The sequence below is a fragment of the Acomys minous genome (assembly GCF_964271855.1).
Source record: "Acomys minous genome assembly, chromosome: 4".
Lineage (NCBI taxonomy): Eukaryota > Metazoa > Chordata > Mammalia > Rodentia > Muridae > Acomys > Acomys minous.
This window is the reverse complement of record NC_140486.1, coordinates 72121683-72143679: the sequence shown is the minus strand read 5'-3', so window position 1 is coordinate 72143679 and position 21997 is coordinate 72121683. Positions and strand designations below refer to the sequence as shown.

Here is a 21997-nt window from a genome sequence, read left to right as displayed (position 1 = left end):
AAACCTTTGTTTCTCATCTTGTGACTTTGTAATGTCCACCAGTGACTTGGTGCAATATCGATCATGGTCAATACAAGGCGAATATGATTTAAACTAGGAGAAGTTAAGAGACAAAAACCCTTGGCAAATTTAATTCTAAGTACATCTGAAAATATTCAGACTCACTCTTTTAAGACCAAAGTAGGTATATTTGAATCTGTTCCAACCTTGCCTGGATTCTGCATAGTTAATTCATGTGGGCGGATTCCTATGCTATTGGACAAGACCATCTACTGTCAAACACCAAAGAAGTAAGTCTGAGAAGAGCTTTGGTTTTTTAACATAGGGTCACCAACAAGAACTTAAAATTGCCACTTTCAAGGTCCATCCATTGTAGGAGAGTAGGCACTGGAATTCAGAAATGCCAGCTAATTGCTAAAGGTAACAAGGCCAGTTCATATAATGAGTAGAACTATACACCTATGAATGCTGGAAGGCATGATGGCCCCTGAGGATGCGAAGATGATTCTATCAGTGCTCCATGCTCACATGCTCAGGCAGGGTTTTCCCTGGCCGCTCAGGTTGGTACAGCTGCTTCCGGAAGCTTCAAATACCTGGAAGGAGGTGGTCCGACTTGCTCAGATGGCAAACACCTGGTGCTAGCTGTGGATCACAAAATGGTGTAGCAAAGACTCAGAAGATGGTCTCCATTCCTTTCTCCCTCGAGGTAGCCCCACCCCTACCTCTCTAGCTCCACCCCCCCTTTGTGCTTTAGTTGGAGCCATGTGACTAATTCTGGCCAATAGGAGGTGGGAAACGGAGATATCTTCCACTTTGGGGACTGGCCATCAAAATCTCCATGGAGCCACTCCATTGACTTCTCATTTCCCTTACGTAAGAAGTCTCAGCGGACAGTCTGAAGGCTGGGGCTGTTATATGCACAGCTGTAAAGCAAGTGGAAGCCACCATCACTGAGCGACTGGGATGCCGATCCCTGTGCCAGAGAGTGAAATCCATTCTTCTGTGGTTTGTGTTTTACATTTCTCGTTCACTTTCTTACCAGTTAGTCTGGCTAAGATAAACCTTGGTGTCCTTAATTCTTCCTAAGACTTAGAATAGTTTTACTAGAAACAGAGAAATTCCTTTTTTAAAAAAAGCTACCAAGTTTAAGTCAGTTTAATAAATAGTTGATGAATATCCACCAATGTTTACGCACTAATATTAATGAATACCATGCCAGTATCCAAACAGTGTAATTGAATGTTGGTTTAAAATAGATTGAAGCTGGGTAGGTTTGGGTCTAGGTGAAAAGAATTTTCAGATGAATTGAGCACCAGTAGTACAGGAAAGAAGAATAAAGATGTATTCATTAATTACACAAAAACTGATTTAATACCTGTTATGCACCAGGCGCCCTGCTGGTTACTGGAGATAGAACAGTCATAAACAGTTCAAGGCCTCGCTTCTAAGACTCCACTCTAAAGGGGAGATGGATGGTAAATAAACAACATATCAATCAAGTGGCCATAGAGCTTTGAAGTAAAGAAAACCGTGAGGGAGTAAAGAGGGACATGGACGGCTAGACTTAGATAAGGCCGCCAAGGGGGCCTCTTTGATGGGGTGGTGGCCAAAGAAGAAGATGAGGAAGTGAATAACCCTAAAGTCGGGGGTCAGGGCACTCCAGGAAGAGGAAATAGTGAGTATAGAGGCAGGAACTGGAAGCACGCGTGTCTGGTGTGCTGAGGAGCGGGGTGGCGTAGGAGCAGGGTGTGGGCATTGTCTGGGAGCGGAGGGATTGAGAGAGGAAGTGAGAGGGTGCGGTCAGGAAGGGGGAGATGGCGGTGAAGTACAAACTGTGGGCAAGATTTGGATTTTATTTCAAGGTAGGAAGCCGGGGAAAAACTAGTGTCTTAGCTATTTTTTTTTTAACTGCTTTGATGAAACACCACAATTGAGGCAATTTTTGGAGGAGAGGGCGAGGGGGCAGGGCAGCGACTGGCAGCAGACATGGTAGCTAGAGCTGGGAAGCTGAAAGCTGGGCGCTCACACCTTCAACTACACAAGCATGATGTGGAGACAGTGATCTGGGAAATGGCGTGTGGCCTTGAAACCTCAAAAATCTGCCCCTCTTCACTGACATACTTCCTCCACAAGACCACATGTTCTAAACCTCCATACTGTACCACTGTCCACAGAGCAAGTGTTCAAACATCTGAGCCTACGGGGAGTATTTTCATTCAAACTCACAGTCAGAAAGAAGGTGACAGTGTCGCCAAGACGGGATAGATGCTTTGGGTTTGACACCAGTTTGGTACTGGTATCACTAAGAGACAGAAGACAAGAAGGCACAGGAGTGCAGGCCTAACATTGTTGTAGGTGCCTTAAGTGTGATGTGCCTAGGAGACTCCACAGTATGGATTTAGAGCAAATAGTAGACACTTGATGCCAGAATTGGGGAGAGGAACAGTGACCAGAGTTACAAGTGACTTAGGTTAAGTGGGGTGGCTTAGGGGAGACAATAGACAGATAAGAGAAAGGAGCTGGGGCCACCTAGGGTCTCGTACTTTGACAAGGAGCATGGGGAGGAAGAAGATTGAGAAAGAGTGGCTCCCAGGACAGAGGGAGAATCAGACAAGGTGAAGGTGACAAAGTGTGTCAAGTTAGAGTTCGGTCACATCCGTGCTACAAGAACCCAGAAGAATAGGGATGTAGAAGTCATCGTTGGACTTGACACAGTTACTGGTGAGTGTGACAAGGCAGGTTCGTGTGGCACAGGAGGATGGATGCTGCAGAAGAGTGAGTGTGAAAAATGAAGGAATAAATGAAGGGACCAGGAAGAGCTCTACTGAAGAAGGTTGGCTTGACACAGTGTCATGCAAATTCATGCAGAATAAGTATTTGCTGTACTGTGTGCTTTACTTCTTGTGGCTCTGAGGATTGGAGCTGTGGCTCCTGGTGAGAGGCACACAGTCTACCAAGCGGCCCACGCGCCAGGTTGCCAGGTTGCCAGGTTGCGTGCTTGCCTTTTATAAGGAGGAGCTATGCTTTCCATGTAGTTTGTGTGGTTTATGTTGAGTGCCTAGCTAAAATTAGCTCTAGGGGACACACAGAGAGAGAGAGAGAGAGAGAGAGAGAGAGAGAGAGAGAGAGAGAGAGAGAGAGAGAGAGAGAGAGAGAGAGAGAGAGAGAGAGAGAGAGAGAGAGAGAGAGGGGAGAGAGAGAGAGAGATTCACATCTGAGTACATGTGAGTGTGCGATGCCTTGTCTTCAGACCCAGCGGGCTGGAAGCCTTGCTGACAATCTGTTAGGCATCAGGGATTTTTATCTCCAGATGGGTGCCCCATTTTTCTTCTTGATAACCTTTTACTAATGAAGAGCCTGGGATGGAAGTTCCATTTACAAATGGTGACTCATTAGAAACAGATTTGGAGGCCGGGCAGGATCTTCCAGCGGCACAGCCTCAGTTCTGGGGCATGCAGTCAGTTTTCTGCACACATGGGCCTGGGAGCAGATCTGTCGGCAGGAAGGCAACTCATTACACACGTCCACTCCCACACTGTGGCCTCTCGCTGCAAGTCTGAAAGCCTGAGGGCAAAAGGACAGACACTCCTTAAAGGTCACCCCGGGAGCCCTGGCCACACCTCTGTTCTGCACCTCCCCCTCTCCCTTAACGTTGACTAGGAGACTGAAAGTGCCCTTGTTTCTAGCCTGCAGCTGCTAAGCTGTTCTGCATCTGCCCTCACAGCTGTCTTGCCCACTGCTCAGGCCCCTCCTTACTGTCCTCCATAGAGACTGCCCTCATAGTCTGTTTGCCTTTACTTCTCAGGCCCTGTTTGGAAGTGAATCTGACAATGGTGTACAACACACAGCATGGAGGCAGGCTGTTTTCCTAATTAGTGCCAAGGGCAGGATAGGTTGGGGCTTCCAATAGGAAAGAGGACTCAGTCAGCCCTGGGCCAAATTGGAGAATTTACTTTCAGACATGGCTTCTGGGTACCAGCCTGCTATCGCTCTGATGTTTCAGCTCTGTACCTAGTTTCTTCCCACTCTCCTTTGCTTCTCCTTTTCATAGGATACATAAACCTCTGTGTCCCTTTCCCTCAATGTGAGTTGTTTTCTGCTGTTAACAACACAATACCACAGGCTGGAGGAGTTATAGAGAAAGGGGTTTTAATTGGACCCAATGGTCCTGGCTGTGTAAGGCCAAGGGAGAGTCTGTGGTCTGTATATGGTAATGGCCAGAGCACCCCATGATGGGGACAGGGAACACATGTGTAAAGCTAGCTAATCCTGAAGGCCCCACCCACCTCATCGTAGCTCAGTCAGATCCGAGCTTCCCTTCTCCGTCCATCGTCTTTAGGACTGAGCTCCAGCATAAAACCCAGAGAGGACAAACAAAACTTAGGTCACAGAAGGCAGGAATATAGGCTACTTCTATAGTCTCAGCACTTTGGAGGCTGAGGCAGGAGAATCACTAGATCGAGGTCACTGTGGGAGACACAGAGAGACCTTGTCTCAAAGAAAGAAGGAAAGAAGTGAAGAAACCCCTAGCAGCACCCGTCCTCATGTGCTGGAGGGACAGTCCCTGCCTGCAGGGAGCCATGCTCTTCTTTCTCGTTCTTCAGCTATGTCTCTACACTATTGAACAAAAGATTTTTCCTAAACACGTTTACCATTTCACTCATATATTTCCTTAAGGATAAAATAAAATGTAAGTGCAAAAGAGGAGAAAACATCAACCAAAGAAAGTCTGCGCAGCATCAGATTCCTTTGGTACACTGCTTTATCAGAGGCTATAAGTGCTCCTTCAGGTTTTAAATGATACTTTCAGATGTTAGAAATCTACTGAAGATATGATACCACTGCACTAACACACTCCGAAGGATTCAGAGGCAAGTGCTGTCCACACTGCAGTGGCCACCCAGCTCTACCCTTGAAGAGGCACAAAACAATGAGTTAAATGTATTTATTATGGTATTTCTTACCACATTTCTCCCTTGTTTAAAAAAAAAACCTTACACAAATAAGAAGGAGTCTCATGTCTAGGCTGAGGCTGAGATCCTCATGGTTTTGCCTCAGAGAGTTGCCCCTGGCGTAAGACGGCACCTGCCATGGTTTGGATGTGATCTGTCTCCCAAGGATTCATACATTAGAGGGTTGGTCCTCAGCATCCATGTCTGGGGCCTGGTAGGACAATCTTAGGTTAGCTAAGGCATGCCACAGGAAGGGACTGGGGACCCTGCCTCTCTGGTGGGACAATCTTAGGTTAGCTAAGGCATGCCACAGGAAGGGACGGGGACCCTGCCTCTCTGGTGGGACAATCTTAGGTTAGCTAAAGCATGCCACAGGAAGGGACTGGGGACCCTGCCTCTCTGGTGGGACAATCTTAGGTTAGCTAAAGCATGCCACAGGAAGGGACTGGGGACCCTGCCTCTCTGGTTCCTGTTTCACTGAGCCATGTATTATCATAATCCACACCTGGACCCTCATCAGAGTGGCACAATGCCTTTTTCACCTTCAGCCTTCAAAATAGTAAGGCAAATAACCTCCTTTTTTTTTTTTTAATATGGTTAGCTCGCCACCAGGATTTTGTTATAATAGAGAAAAAATAGAGTATGTCCCAACTTGGTGGTCTAAGGCAAGGTCTAAATCTAACTTTGGTCATTTGAATTTCTTGAGCCGTGTAAAATAGGATCCACAGAACGCAGTCCTACTTCCAGAGCTTTCTATTCTCCTTCGTGCTTCCCGAACTTATAGTGTGCTTGGACTCTAATAACTCACTTTGCTTTACAGAGCCATTTCCTAGCATTGTTGTGAGAATTACATGAGGAAAGTTATGCACCAGCCAGAAATGCTCTTGTCTGAAGGGCCTGTTCCCTGCTGTCCCCAGCACCTCTAACCTGCTGCGCTCCCCTGAAGAAGAGCAGGGAGGGACTTTCATATTAATGTCTGATGAGTGATTTGAGGCTGATAGGATGATTTGCTAGATAGAGTCTTATAATCCAGAGATGGAGTAATATGGAGACTCTGGAAAACAGTTACTATTGTGCCAGTGTCATAAATAAGTAGTGAGGAAAGGGGGAGGAGGAGGAAGAGGGGAGGGGGAGGAGGATGTAGATTCTTTCAAACTCCATTTTCAAAATCCTTAGTGGTTGAAACTTGACTCTCCTGATTTGCATCAGTACACATTAGGAATTGTTTACACCTCTGTTGGATCCTACTGGCTTCCTTTCTACTGCAGCTCTGTGTGCTGGGGTTTGGCCAACTTGGTTTAATTAATTAATCTTCAAGTGGAACCAAAGCCTATTTAGAACATTTCCTTCTGAAACATCATCACTTCTGGTTCACTAGCATGTCACTGTTTTTGGTCATCATTATTCGTATTGTTATGCTTGGCGGCGATCCTGGAAATACAATTTACTTTATGCTAAAACCACGTCTAAGGAAAACCTGTGACTCCACTGTGGAGTGAAATATGGTACCCACCCCTTACATTGTGTTCTCAGTTTTGGAGATACATCAAACCAGAAATGATGTAGTTTTTCAAACTCGAGGGCTCCAGTGTGGGAGGTACAGAACCTTCAACGCAGCAAATGTGTCTCCAAAAGACTTCCAGAATCCATCCTCTCTAAGAAGAAGTGCATAATTAAATTCTCTGGGGAAGCGTTTATTTATTATCAATTTCATTTATTTAACACAGGGTCTTCTTACTACGTAGGCTGGCTGGCCTACAACTCATGGAGACCCGTCTGCTTCTGCTTTCCTCGTGCTAGGTTAAAGCCATGCACCATGGCGTTGTTCAGCCCCTGTTTTGTTTTTAAAGCATCCAAGCTGAGCGCTGTGGATAACGGGCTCCCTGATACCTAAAGCCAAGCAGCATCTGACTTCCACCTGGAGGTATCATTTGGTTAGATAGTAAACCGAAGCTCCGTGAAGTGTTCTTGCCGTGAGTGTCAGAGGTCATTAAACAGTCACTCATAGCTGCGCTTACTGGCAAATGAATTCAGGAGATTGAGACAGGAGGATTGCTACAAGTTCCAAGCCAGCCTTAGCTACATTGTGAGATAATGGTGAGACTCTGTTTCAAAAACAAAGACAAGATGCTATACAACATGGAACTGCCCAAACAGCAACCAGTTTACAAGGGGAGTCTTTCACCGTGAGCTGCTGCGGAAGGCATTGATTGTTTTGCTCCTGGTCCGAAGGAATAAAATATTTACGATTAAGAGTTGGATGTTAGATAAGGCTAAGAGGGTAGCAGCTTCCTTCTTTAGGCTTTTCTTTAGAGTTTAGCAAGCATAATTGCTTGGAGAACATCGTTTGAAAATCTACTGCTCCTGGGCTGACAAGATGGCTCAGTAGGTAAAGATGATTGGCACCAAGCCCGATGACATAAGTTCCATTCCCAGGATCAACATGGTGGAAGGAAAGAATTGACTCCCACAAACTGTCCTGTGACCTATGACCGTGCATGGGGTACCCCAATATATAAACATAATGAAAAGATTTTTTAAAACTTTTATTCATGTTCCTTGAACATAATTAATTAATTAGTTGTTTAAGACAGGATTTCTCTGTGTAGCTGTCCTAGACTGGCTTTGTAGACCAGGCTGGCCTCAAACTCACAGAGATCCATCTGCCTCTGCCTCCCTGAGTGCTGGGATTACAGGAGTGCGCCACCACGCCCAGCTGTGTATTTTATTTTTTAAATAGGACTATATACAACACATCTACTGCTTAGGTGAAACTGTTGACTATGTGTATGTGTCGGGCTCTGTTGCTGGCCAGCGTCTCAAGCTTTGTCTGTGCACGAGCCACCCCCTACATGTGGGCCCAATATGAGTAGTAGCCTGTGCTGGGTTGATCAGTCTGGCCTACAGAACAGGCCTACGATTCTCAGGAATAATTACCAATTCTAGGAAGCCAGAAAGACTTTGGCAAAAGCAGTGAATTGATTCTCACAAGCCCCCTTCTGGTGTTCCCTGCCCTCCTGTGCGTTCACAGTTGGGGAGTTGGAAACACTGGTCGGGGGTTGTGACATCCCTGTGTCCTATAAACAAACAGTCGTGGCAAGCTTGGCAGGTTTGAGGTTACCTTGCTGATAGGCCTGCCACAGTAGGTGACCATGAGGCCTGGGTCAGGGCCTCCTTCCTTGCAGCCTGAGTTTCCTTAGGCAAACACTGCTCACCTTGGGAACAGAAAGCATGAGGGTTCTAAGCGATATGAGAAAGTGAAACAAAACTACGCAGAAGCCACGGTTGATGCCTCCCTCACCCCTTATGCTTGGCCAGCAAAGGTAAACACCGCTCAAGGCACTGCTGTTGCTAGTAAGGTTGTCTGGGGTGGGCGGGGCCAGTGCTCACTGGGTAAAGTCCTGTTGATGGGGAGACATCTGCATTGGTCCTTTATCTTCTTGGACTTATGCCTCTCTCTCCTCCAAAGAGGCTGAGCTTCTTTGTCCGTGATGCATTCTGTTTTTTCTTCTCTTTCCTTCTGTGGCTTTCCATAACTTTCTCTTTGTCCTCAGATGTTTTTGGGGTGCTCTGTGGTCAAGGCTGTGACAAATGCATTTGCACTGACATATAAATGGCTGATAAAAGTAATTTTTCTTCTGAAGAGCAGTTTGCTTTGGTGCAGGGCTTCCAAGTTTGCTAACATGGGATTTCAGGTCAGCGAGCCAGGTGGCACCCAGGAACCTTCATGAGGCACCCCTATAGGTGTGCTCCTGAGGACAATCCCCTCCAAGGTGACAAGCTTGAGAGTGGGAGCTCATGCTGGTGGCTGTGGGAGGGACTGGTCCCAAAGCTGAGCCTTGGGCCCCTCCTCCATAACTAGCGCAGAAATCCCTGGGGCTCTCCCCTCCCCCACCCCGGGAAGCTTAAGCGACAAGCAACAGCCTTGCTTGTCCCTGAAGAATGTTTGGAAAACACTGCAAATATCACATCTGTGCTAAGCGGTTCCTTATTTTGTGCTCGCCTTCAGCTGATGTGATCGACACCTCTTAGGTTTGAAGGATTCCTGAGCTTGCCCTGCCAAGACCTCAGCGAAACATCCAGCGTTCCCACATATAGGTTAGCTCCTGCTGACAGAACTCTTTTGGTCTCGTCAGCCCTCAGCTTGTCTAAATCCGAAGTGTTTTCGATGTTCAGGCGCTGACCTCTGGGTAAACGGAGAATTGTTACCGCGCGGTGAAATTCCTCCAACTTGGAGCATACTGCCATGAACACATCACTGCAAAGTGAGATCACTGGGGCTGATGTCAGGGCAGGCAGCACCAGGTCCCATGCAAAGGCTTCCCTTCCCTGGATCTCACTAACAGCACTTACAAGTGAGGCGTGACAGCTCTCAAAACAAGCCCCACCCCACCGAAAATAGTCTGCAAGCTCTTTGCTCTCATCACCCCCACCCCTGCCTGCCAAGAAAGTCATGGTGAGAGTGCGCCAGCTTCTTTCTCTTCTAGCCTACTGAGTTGAAAAGTCACTGTGAATTTTGTCCTCTATGGCACAGGCATGCACACACATGTATGTGTGTGTGTGTAAATATAAGTCAGTGTATAGTGAGTTGTGTGTTTGTCTATTTTCTTGGCCACTCTGAGCCCCTTCAGAACAATAGCTTTTTGTCATCCCCCCTAAGGACTTACATTTTGAGGGCCCTCTAAGAACAAAAACAATAAAAATACCCCCACCCACCCCACCCAAACAAACAAGCAAACAAACAAACCATGGAGTAGAAAAATGAATAAAGTTTTCTTTCTAACTCTTTTTTTTAATTAATTAATTTATTTACTATTTATTCTATGTGCTCTGCCTGCGTGTACACCTGCAGGTCAGAAGAGGGCACCAGATCTCATTGTAGATGGTTGTGAGCCACCATGTGGTTGCTGGGAATTGAACTCAGGACCTTTGGAAGAATACTCAGTGCTCTTAACCTCTGAGTTATCTCTCCAGCCTTTGTTTCTAACTCTTATTTTGATGAATTAAAGCCTCTTTTATTTCTGGAAATGTTTCTATAGTTCCTAAAACGTTGCTTAAGGATCTTTTTTTCTTTTGTGTGTATTAGTATTTGCCTTCATGCACATGTGCACCAGAAGCCAGAAGAGTGCATCAGACCACCCAGAACTAGAGCAGCAGACAGTCGAGAGCCACCACACGGGTGCTGGGAGCTGAACCAAGGCCCTCTGTAAAACAGCAAACTCTTTCAAGAGCTGAGACATCTCTCTGCTAAGTGGCCAAAATAATGTTTATATTGCACATTGAGGAACTACAGAAGCATTTGCTAAGTGAATGTAGCTACTGACAGAGGACTGCATTTTGGATAGTTTTGTTAATGCACTTCCCCATATCTTCAGACCTCTGAAGATACTGATCTCCCATCAGCTGGTCTCGCATCTTGGAAAAACCATGGTTTGGATCTGAGTAGTACACAATGGTAGAAACAGGCCCATGTTATCTGTGATGAAATTTGCTTTTAAAAATTTTAAATTTTAGTGAGGACACAGGTGAGCCAGCCCTGAGGATGAGAGCATGACAGAACTGGCCCCACCACTCATCTATGTGGGTAGGTGGGGATGATGCCATCACAGCCTCTGTCCTCATCACCTGTGGCAGTCAGGAGAGTGGGTGAGCTGGTCCTGACCCGCACTGGCTGCAGCACTCAGGAGAGCATCGAGTGGGCCCTGCATCTTGTTAGGGCAGCACACTACAGCTGACCTTGATGTCAAAGGCACAAGAGAGCCTTCCCCAAGAGCAGGAGAGCAGAATAGGAGAGCAGGAGAGCAGGAGAGCAGGAGAGCAGGAGAGCTGGCCCTGCCTCCGGCTGGCTGAAGGCAGCATGGGGTGGCCTAGCCAGAACAGGGCTGCAGAGCTCAGCCTAGAGACACGCTGGCCAGCTCAGCTACCACAGAGGGCCAGATCCAGGGCTTTGAGTTGGCCCACCCCACAGTCTACATCACCTGTGAATGGTTGGGATCTGTGGGAAGGGCCAGTCCTGCTGTTCCAAAGCTGCAGGGTCTCCACAAACAGCTGAGAGGAGTCTCAGTGAGCATGCAGTATTGATGATGTCACGGAAGCCAGAGACCTCAAACCAGACTCATTGCAATGAACATTTGCGAATGAAGATGTGTGGACAGAGGGATGCAGTGTGGGACACACAGTGACGCAGTACAGCTTCCACAATGAAATGGTTTTCTATGCCTTATGTTGTGTGTGTGTGTGTGTGTGTGTGTGTGTGTGTGTGTGTGTGTGTGTGTGTGTTTCGGGGGGGAGGTGTAAGAGTGAAGAGTGGATATGAAGGGATGAGAAATGAAAGAGACTGCAGCACATGATGTGAAATTCACAAAGAATCAATAAAAAGTTAAAGTAATAAATTTAATTACTTTAAAAATTAGCTTCCAAATGGTAGGCTTTCATGTAGGAATTTCATACATATTTCATTTTGTTTAATTTTCCTCAATCTTGCTTTCTCTTCACCTTTCTGCTCACCCATCTCCAATGTGCTCCTTAGTCCTCAGTGTTCCCTGCTTCCACTTAATTTTATTATCTTCTCCACCCTCCCTTAGAGCCTCTATTTCTACTCCACTGGTCCCTTTCCGGTTTCCTTTGCCCATGTTTCATCCCACTTGGATATAAAGTCTGCGTGAGAGAGAAAAATAGATATTTTCTTCCTGAGTCTGGGTTATTTCACTTAAAATATAATGGTCTCCAGTTCTGTTTACCTGCAAATTTTGCTTTTCTTTACACACACACACACACACACACACACACACACACACACACACACACATACATATATATATAAGCTAGATATATCTGTAGATATTTGCAATCTATATCTGTATCTATTTATCTATGTATCACATCTTTATTAGTCACTCATCTGTGGATGGACATCTAGTCTGGTTCTGTTTCTTTGCTATTGTGAAATGAGCAGTGGAAAGTGTGGATGTACAAATGTCTCTTTAGGAGAACACAGCATCTCTTGGGTATCACAGAGGATGGACTCTCATTTCTGCGGACCAGAGGCAGAGAGTCACCTGCTGCTCTGAAGTGAACTTCTTCTGCAGAAAGCCATGTGGTTGGCCATTAGGGATCTCCTAGGACCTAAGGATGGCCTCCTTCCAGCATCCAGCAAGAAGCCAGAAGTCTTCCCGCCTCATCTGGCTTTTGAGTAGCTGTGGTTGTCCTGAATTCACTTTATAGACCAGGCTGGCTTTGAACTCCTAGAGATCCACCTGCCTCCCCGAGTGCTGGGATTACAGGTGAGTGCTACAGCCCTCAGCAAGGCCAGAAGTCTTGTGGACACAAGAAACTCAATTTTTTCCAAAAACCACACACACTTAAAAGAGGCTCCTCTTCTTTGGAAAGAATGCAGTGCAGATGATATCCTTAAATTCATAGCACTCCCGCAGCTGCAGCCTCCTGCAAGCCACATACCTGGTACATTGTGATCTGAATTGAAGCTCCTTTTTCTGTAAAACAGGCATATAAATACATTTTTATTAATTTATACATATTGCATCTCAGTTGTTAGCCCATCCCATGTATCCTCCCATTCCTCCCTTCCTCCCGCTTCCCCCCTACTCAGGTAATCAAGTTTATTCCTTCTCAAGTCTCTGAAGGAGTTGAAGACCAGTTAGTTCAGTTTTACAATGAAGCTTAGTTGTTTAGGGACTAAGATGCTTTTAGGTCTAGATAGATGTTTTATGTTGATAATGACAATATGTGATGGCGACTGATTTACTTTCAGAAATTTAATTGCACCAAGATAGGAAAGATGTCTTTCTTCAAGTTTGTCAAATACAAATACAAAAACACTAAGAATGCAACATTTATGTAATTCCTGATTGTTTCATGGTTCTTCTTGCTGTAGGTAGTTTATTGTATCTATGTGTAATAATATAAATGTGTATGTAAAAATAAATTGATTAAAAAATAAAACATCATTTTCTATAAAAAAAAAAAAACAGGCATATAAGTGATCCTTTCTCTAAGGACTTTTTTTGAAGATTAAATAAAATGATATGAGTGTCCCAATGCTATGTCCCAGATGTAACAGAGATGAATGCATCTTTATTCCTGGTGGCCCTGGGTCTACCGCAGAGGACTAACAAAGCAGACTGCTGCCTTCCTGCCTTCCACCCAGCGGACTGGTCTCGGAGACAGGTCTGTCTAAGACAATGGCTGCTGCACCAGCCACTCTGTCAACCTGGGCTCTTTATTATGTCCGTTTTCCTTATGCAAAACTTAGGCTTCAAGGGAGCAACGTTGGCCTGATCCTCAGAGCAAAAACAAACCAGGCAGGCGTGTATGCCAGGGCTCTATGCGACCAAGACAAACAGGAAGCTTACACAGGGGCCTTGGGAAAGGGAGCAAGGTGGCTTGGGAACTGTAGGTGATGACAAGAAGGAAAAGAAAACACAAGCTAAGTGACATTTCTGGTAAACAAGCCCATGTCACAAGATATGTTGAATTCCTCTCCTGTATTTTACAAGTAATTGTGATTTTTATAGCAGAGCAGTGACACTGGGTTAGAAGTTCTCATTTCCTGACTGGGGCGGAATGCAAGGACAGCCCAAGACGGCTCTTGCATGTCTGATTTCTGTGGGGCCCCTGATAGGAGGCAGACACAATTACAAAACCCCAGTCTGGCTGGAGCTGGTGGGGAGGCTGGGATCCGCCAGCCTCTCTCTCCATCTGAGGGCTGGAAGGCGTCGAGCCCATGGGCGAAGTTGTGCCGGGGCCATGTACTCCGACTGTGTGCTAGGGCCATGCACTCTGACTGTGTGTCAAGGCCATGCACTCTGACTGTGTGTCAGGGCCATGCACTCTGACTGTGTGTCGGGGCCGTGCACTCTGAATGTGTGCTGGGGCCATGCACTCTGACTGTGTGTCAAGGCCATGCACTCTGACTGTGTGCCGGGGCCATGCACTCTGACTGTGTGCCGGGGCCATGCACTCTGACTGTGTGCTGGGGCCATGCACTCTGACTGTGTGCCGAGGCCATGAGCTCTGACTGTGTGCTGGGGCCATGCACTCTGACTGTGTGCCGAGGCCATGAGCTCTGACTGTATGCCGGGGCCATGCACTCTGACCGTGTGCCAGGGCCATGAACTCTGAATGTGTGCTGAGGCCATGCCCAGGGCCATGCACTCTGACTGTGTGCCAGGGCTATGCACTCTGACCGTGTGCCGGGGTCATGCACTCTGACTGTGTGCCAGGGGTCTCTTGACTTGACTCTGGCATTCCAAGACCCCCTAAGAGTGTTTTCTTACTTTTAGTACCACACCAGACTGACCTTTGCAGCCCTGTGTTGCCAGACGAATAGTTTTGTTTGAACAACATGGTTACTACCTTAAAGCCGAACACTTAGCTCACTCTAGTCTTATTATTGGCATAGACGTGCTTAGTATCTTGGATAATGATGACAAGGATGAGGAGGGTGGTGACAGTTAACATAGATTGAGTAGACGAGGGTATTGAGACACTGAGAGACCTTGAGAGCACAGTCTTCTAGTTCAAACTGCCTGAGGTTACATTCCAAGTCTGCCACTTACTAGCTGTGTGACATGGGGCCAGTTACACAATGTCCCCCACTTTCTTCATCTGTAAATTGGAATTGGAGTGCCCACACCACAAAGTTGTTGGAAAGTTTTTGTTACAGCCATTCTGCATATGTGTGTATACATATAAAGTATTTATATCCACATATAATACGTACATATACATACATTTCCATATTCCTGTGTGTCAGGTACATGATATAGAAATATTTAGTACAGTAGGAGTAGATGTGGTTGAGGCATCTGGGAGATGGGCTTCAAAGAGATGACCTCATTTGGTCTTTACGGCAGGTTGAAAGGCATCTCATTGTTTCACAGGTGAGAAAACTGTAGCTACAAGCGACATGATCCAGGGGAAACGCTGATGGAGCCAGAGTTTAAAGCCTGGATGTCTGGCATTGGAGCCTGAGATTTATCGTGATATGGAGGCAACGGACAGATCTTATCATTAACGCATAGACCAGGAGTTCTACCAAACTTCTACCAAAAGTTCTGTTCCTTATCAAGTATGCACATAGCTGTCTTTCCTGTTTGACTTCTAATATTCAGTTATTTACTTTAACACAGAATCTCATGTAGCTCAGACCGGCCTCAAGCTCACTGTAGGCAAGTATGGCCTGGAGCTTCCTTCCTTCTACTTTTTTTGTTTGTTTGTTTGTTTTGTTTTGTTTTTTGAGACAGGGTTTCTCTGTGCATCCTTGGCTGTCCTGGAACTATCTCTGTTGACGAAGCTGGCCTCGAACTTACAGAGATCCACCTGCCTCTGCCTTCCAAGTGCTGGGATTAAAGGCGTGTGCCACCACTGGCCTGCTTATAGCTTCATTCTTCTATGTCAGCCTGCTTTCTGTTTCTAAGGCAAAACCCTCCACCCGGCAACCAAAGAGAGTTTACGCATCCTGGTCTAAGCATTGTACTCCCACTCATAAGCCCTCCTTGGAGGGTAGCTCATAGGTGGGGATCTTCCTCAGCCTGAGAAAGGCCCTGCCTTTCATCCTCAGCACTTGATCTTCTTTCCACCTCTTTTTGTTTGTTTGTTTGTTTTTGTTTTTCGAGACACGGTTTCTCTGTGTAGCCTTGGCTGTCCTGGACTTGCTTTTTAGACCAGGCTGGCCTTGAACTCACAGCGATCCGCCTGCCTCTGCCTCCCTAGTGCTGGAATTAAAGGCTTGCGCCACTACCGCCCAGCCTTCCTTCTACCTCTTGACTGCTCTACTATGCAGAGAGTATGTGTTGCTACAAACAAAAAGGCCTTTGTGCGCTGGGTGTGGTGGCACATGCCTGTAATTCCAGCACTTGGCAGGCAGAGGCTGGCGGATTGCTGTGAGTTCAAGGCCAGCCTGGTCTACAAAGTGAGTCCAGGACAGCCAAGACTACACAGAGAAATCCTGTCTGGGGGTGGGGAAGGCTTTGGTGCATGCTAGGTAACCACTCTACCAACTGAGCTACAGCCTCCGGTGGTGTCCAGGTGTGAGCATGTACTGACTATGGCTACTCTGGGAGAAATTAGAGTCCTATACACAATACCTAGATGCCCGGCACTGGGCAATGGCTTTTATCACTGCAGAGAGAGTAGATGTTGCTACCGAGGGTGAAACCTGCCTCAACTCTCTTTTATCTTCAAGAGTAAAAACTGATGGTGATAGTTACTCTGGCAGAAGCAAACCTTAGGGAGGAGCAGTTTATCTGGCCTCACGGTTGCAGAGGGTTCAGTGGCCGAAAGACAATGAGGGCGTGACCGCCCCTAGGTATGCTTAGGGAGAAGGTTCTCATTGTAGCTGTGAAGGAGAGAACAGCCAGAGGCGTCTGGAAGGATTCACACTGATCATGGCCAGCAGAATAGAGCAGGCCACGAGAGGAGAGAGAAAGGGGAGGAGAGAGAGAGAGAGACAGAGACAGAGACAGAGAGAGACAGAGAGAGAGAGAAAAGAAGAAGAAGAAGGAGGACGAGGAAGGGGAGGAGGAGGAAGGGGAGGAGGAGGAAGAAGAGGAGGAGGAGGAGAGAAGAGGGAAGGAGGAGACCAGGAGGGGGGAGAAGAACCAAGAGGAACCAAGATGGCACATGGCCCAATGGCTGGGCTACGCTACGTAGGAAAAGCAAAGCTGGGGAAAGGGAAGTGAGCCTCCTTGTCTGGAGAGGTCTAGGGTAGGGGCAGGGGTGAGATGTGCTGGGAGGGGCCAGGACTCTGTAACAGGGGAAGCCTGGCAGTCAGCATCTGCTGTGATATGTTAATAGGAACCTCAGTTAGCTGTTTGTCCTCAGTTTCTTTTGGAGCCTACTAGTGGCCTTATGTGACACTTGGGCAGAACATCGTGGCAGCAGGAGTAGGTCTGAGGGGACACTATCTTATAGTGGACAGGAAGGAGTTGGGGGACAGGAATAATAAAAAGGAGTGGGGGTGGGGGACAGAACTGGGGTCTAGGGACAACTTCCGCAGGCCCTTCTGTGACCTTCCTTCCCCCCAGCAAGGTCAGCCCCACACTCTAAACCTTCAACAACTTCGATACATAGCACACAGCTAGCTGCAGACCAAAGCACTCGAACACAGAGACTGATCCCGTGCAGCAGACGAAGCACAGCACAGGGGAGGAGTGACGAATTGACAGCCAGAAAGGAACAGTGACTCAAGAAATTCAGCTCTGCGCTAACTGGCTGCTAATTAATTAGCTTACCTGGTGGGTCGGGCTCATCAGTTCGGTGAGTTTAATCTTATACTCCCAAGAGCCATTGCTGTCATGAGAGAAGGCTCCCAGGCAAGGAAAGCAGGTCTCATGTATGGCACAGGGTGGTCTAGGCATAGGGTGCATGTCGTGGGAGGAGGATCAGAGATTCCTGCCCTAGGCTCCTGGTGGAAGCTAGCTGGGCCTGTAGAGAAGCAGAGCTCACCAGCAGAGGCCACGAGAAAGGCAGCCATATAGCATTGACTATGTTTGCCTAGGTGTGGCAGTCTGAGAGGCTGTGTGTTGGGAACAGCAGGAAGTCTGGTGTGGCATGGCTGGAGTAAAGGACTGAGGAAGAGAGGGGACGTGGGTGGCAGTGAGGGTGACTGACAAAGCCCACTGGGTCAGACTGGGAAGGGCCTCATGTGTTCATGTGGACCACAGCGCCAGGAAGGAGGCGGGTCCTGTCGAGATGGAAGAGGGAAGGCCACAGAGAGAGAGACAGCCAGGAGGGAGGCTAATGCAACAGTGAAAACAAAGGATGCTGGGAGGCTGGGCTTCAGGAGGGTTGGGGGCAGTGCAGGGGACTGGAGACTATTAGTGTACCCCAAAGGACTTCTCTGAGGTCAGACAGAAAAGTCAAGGAGGAAACTGCGAAGAAGAGGTTGGGATGTCTCTTGTGGGCAGCCAGGCACTTCACTCAGGAGGAAGCACCAAGGATGCACTGGTAGAAAGAAAGGGTAAAACTGAGCTTGGAAGGGATGAAGGACCGGGCCACGCACAGAATGTAGGTCTTCTTAATTTTGATTCCAACCAATAAAAATGCTTGGGTTTGCTGGTTTACAGTGTGAGGAGTAATGGAGACGCAGGAAAGTGGTCCTGGCATCCAGGAGCCGGGGAGTGGAGACTTGGGCTTTACTTGTGCAGCTAGAGACCCAGAGGCAGCCATTTGCCAGGAATGGAATAGGCTATGAGTGCGCCAAGCATGGGGAGGAGCCCCGTGCGAGCTGTGGAGGTCATGAAGACACTGCATTAAAGACACTTGGGAAAATAACTGTTGAGTTTTCTTAGTAGCGTCACCTACGATCATGGGCTCATCACATGCAATAGGGGCATGAAGGAGAAGTTCCCGAGGACACAGGAAGTGATTTATAACAGTTATAAAGAGTGGGCCCAAGGTGGGGAGTTGAGTATTATAACATTCACGTCATGGGTGATTTTACAACATCCTGTCGCATAATTCTGGAAGCTAGGGAAGGTCTTTGATTATGCCAGAGCTGTTCCTGGTATTGACGTGCTTGGCCTATGGCGCTGGATGGGGAGGGTGCTGAGGACGGTGCGTGAAAAAGAGCTTGGTGCACAGGGGGAGGATGCTCTCAGCTCTGAGCAGCAGTCGGTGAATGGGATAGGTTACGGTGGTGACAAGGAGGGGCTGCAGTGACAATCCATCGTGGTCACATTTGCATGGCAAGTCAATGGGTTGGCATCCGACCCCCAGAGGGAGCCGTGGTAGGTTTCTGAGAAATTGCCATCCAAACAACAGCATATATGGAGCCAGGGTACAAGGTCAGGATGTTAGAAGGACCAGTCTGACAAAGAATGACTGTTCTGATCCCAAGAAACTCCAGAAAGTACCTCGGTGTGAGTAGCTGACAGCATGCTCAGATGTACATGCAAATGCAGTCACTATGCCTAAAAAAAATTGGGGGTCTCCTGGAGATCAGCAGAAGACGTGGCCTCTCTGTTTCCAGATTTTGAAACATCAGATCAGACACAATTTGCTGTCCTCCATCAAGACCTTGTTATGTACATTTGCCAGGATTGCACTGTGCAATCTCCATCCTTTTAAAGGCAGCTTCCCCTACAGTGGCTTCTCCAAGGCTTTAGCTAAAGTGAGCATGTCCTGAGGACTCACTGCTCTCTTTTAACGTTTAGCCTCCTCTATGCACATTTGCAGGACCCATGTGGATTCATTGCTGTAACAGAGAACACTGACCATCTACAGTGCCATGCTTTTCTCGAGAGAGCCACTCTGGGAGGGGAGACCACCGGAGACCCTGGAGCTAATGTGGCACAACAATCTTAAATATTCTGGACAGGAAAAGTATTTTTGTCAAAGTCTTTGACAGCTTAAACTTACAGCTTCAACAAAACTTTTAAACTTTTAAACTTTGAACTCATTTGAACCTCTGGTGATTTATGAATTATTAAATGTACCACTGCAAAACCATGGGCTTTGTCTGTCTACTTAAAAGCAACCGAGAGGAGGTGGCTGCGGAGGACACAAGAAGGAGGCCAGAGCAGGGGGTGTCAGAGCCCCGTTCCTCCTGCATGACTGAAAGCCAAATCTGGGGAACAGTTCAGAGACAAAGACCCAAGCCGAGATGCAGCCTGTAGAAGAGGAGAGAGACTCAGAAAAGAACGGTCATCTGAAATCAGTTACAAGGTAGATGCGACAGAAGGTGAGGTTACGCTTGCTCGTGAGATGATATATACGCAGTATGTGTTGGTGGTGAAGTATGCAGCACATACAATTTTCCATCTTACCTATTTGAAGTGGACTGTTCGGTGACATTCAGCACATGCATTCTATTGGGCAATCGTTACCACTTACAATCTATCGAAGTCTGCTCTCTTCTGGAGACCCTTCCTCTCCTTCCGGCTCTCCTAACCACGTTCTTTATTCTCTCTCTGTCTCTCTCTGTCTCTGTCTCTCTCTCTCTCCCTCCCCCCCACGCCCGCTTCCTCCCCCGTCTCTCAGTCTCTCTCTGTCTGTCTGTCTGTCCTTCCGTCCGTCCATCCATTTGTCTGTCCGTCCCCCCCCCCCCCTCTCTCTCTCTCTCTCTCTCTCTCTCTCACACACACACACACACACACACACATGCACATACGCACACTGTCTCTCTCTCTTCTCTGCCTGCAGAGACCAGAGCAGGAGGACAGCTGTCCATCCCATTGCCATGCAGCAGGACACCCCACTGCACTGGAAGCTCACTGCTACAGGAGGCTATCTGGTCAGGGAGCTCTCAGGACCCACGTTTCTCTACACCCCTCAGTGCTATGTCCACAGGCATGTGCATCCATGCCTAGTTTTTCATGTGGATACTGTGATTTGAATGCAGATCTTTGGGACTGTAGAGCAAGTGCCTTTACCCTCTGATCCATCTCTTTTGGCCTCATTATTTTTTTGCCTCTGTGTGAATTGGACCCTTCGAAGTACTTCTTTTAAGCAGAATTATGTCCTATCTGCACCTGTGTGTATGTGCACCTGTGTGTATGTGCACACGTTTAGGGGGTGGCTTGCATACACATATGGAAACATTGTATGATTGCACTCATGTAAAATACATCACAGAGGCAATATATTTTAAATATATTGTTAACAAAGCTCTTAATGCATCAAAAAGCAGGAAGTGGAGGATATCAGGTGCTCACACACAAGCGACTGAGGCCTTTTATGCACTTCATATGGACTTGAAAGAATAGTGAATAATATACAGCTAATCAAGTTCATAGTCTAACTACAAGGAGTGTCGCTGAGGGTATTGGGCAAGGAAAAATCAGAGAATTTCAGAGTTAAAAGAGTAGTCAAATTATATACATAACATGTATTTATTATCAAGATCTATTTTATTTTCTCTTTGAGAAAGGGTCTCACTCTAGCCCAGCTTGACCTCAGATCTGTTATATAGCCAAGGATGATCCTCTTGCCTCTCCCGCCGGTGCTGAGATTTCAGGCATGTACCACCACACCTGGTTTTATGTGACACTGGGAATTAAACCTAGGGTCCCTAGAATTCTGAGCAGGCACTCCATCCAATGAGCTACATTCTTACCCGCCCCCCCCCAATAGTATATCATTTCTTTTTGTGACTATGGTTCTGGGAATCAGACCCTGAACTTCACATATGCTGAGCATTCTTTCTTTGAGCAATATTCCCAGGTCACATTTATACTACAGCCATGGGCACAAATCTGAGGTTTTCCATGCACTTCAAACCCAAAAGCTTGGCCGACTGACTGCAGGTGAGAAAGGCCCAGTTTACCATGAACGTTTTCAGAGTGTAGTTCATTCAACCCCAGGAGCCTGGAATCTCATTTGAAATGTGTCTGTGCTGCGTGCAGTCTGGTGGCTACCACAAGTCCTTAGAACAAGAGACCCAAATCCTGGCTCCTGCCTGGACCTGAGGCATGTGTGAGAAGAGATGGCTTACCTCTGGAAGATTTTATTGCTCTCTGTTAGTGCTTCTCAAGGACTTAGTTCACAGACAACCCCCCTCACTGCACAGAGGGAAGTGTAAAGGCCCCATAAATCTTTGCAGCCTGCAGGGAAGCAGCCAGCCATACAAGAATCACAAGGAGATTTCACCAGCTGAGTCTGGTGCACATTTCTCTGTACGTATTTTACAACAAGGCCTCATGATACCTGGGAGCTGCAGCCCAGTAGCTGCCTAAATAGTTATGGGGGCTTGTTTCTTTAATAACTTTTATTGTTAGCAAATATGAACAAGCCCCAAAAAGCATGGTGGGCGGGCCAGAATTAGCCAGGGCTGTTTAAAGGGGTGGTTATGCTGGCCAAGCACAAGATGCTCTCTAAAAGGAAGGGTGGGGCAGCCCCACAGACCTCTTGCCTCACAACCTGGAGTGTGGCCTGTCCAGTACTTTACCTCTTGGAGGACCCTGCTTTCCTGGCATTGGTGTGGGGAGGGTGAATAGACTCGCCCAGGAGTTGCATAAGTTATTGTTGGATTTCCCCAGTCCTTCCTGTCCTGGGTGTATGTGCACACCCTCTAAATGACTGAA

The 21997-nt window shown here is 47.2% G+C and overlaps 1 long non-coding RNA gene across 1 annotated transcript; it reads left to right on the top strand.

Moving 5' to 3' along the window:
• Positions 1-900: 900 nt before the first annotated feature.
• Positions 901-19337, top strand: LOC311595555. The gene is made up of 3 exons (XR_014778483.1): positions 901-1005; positions 14855-15042; positions 19152-19337. It is a non-coding gene; the product is annotated as an uncharacterized lncRNA (long non-coding RNA).
• The last annotated feature ends 2660 nt before the right edge of the window (positions 19338-21997 follow it).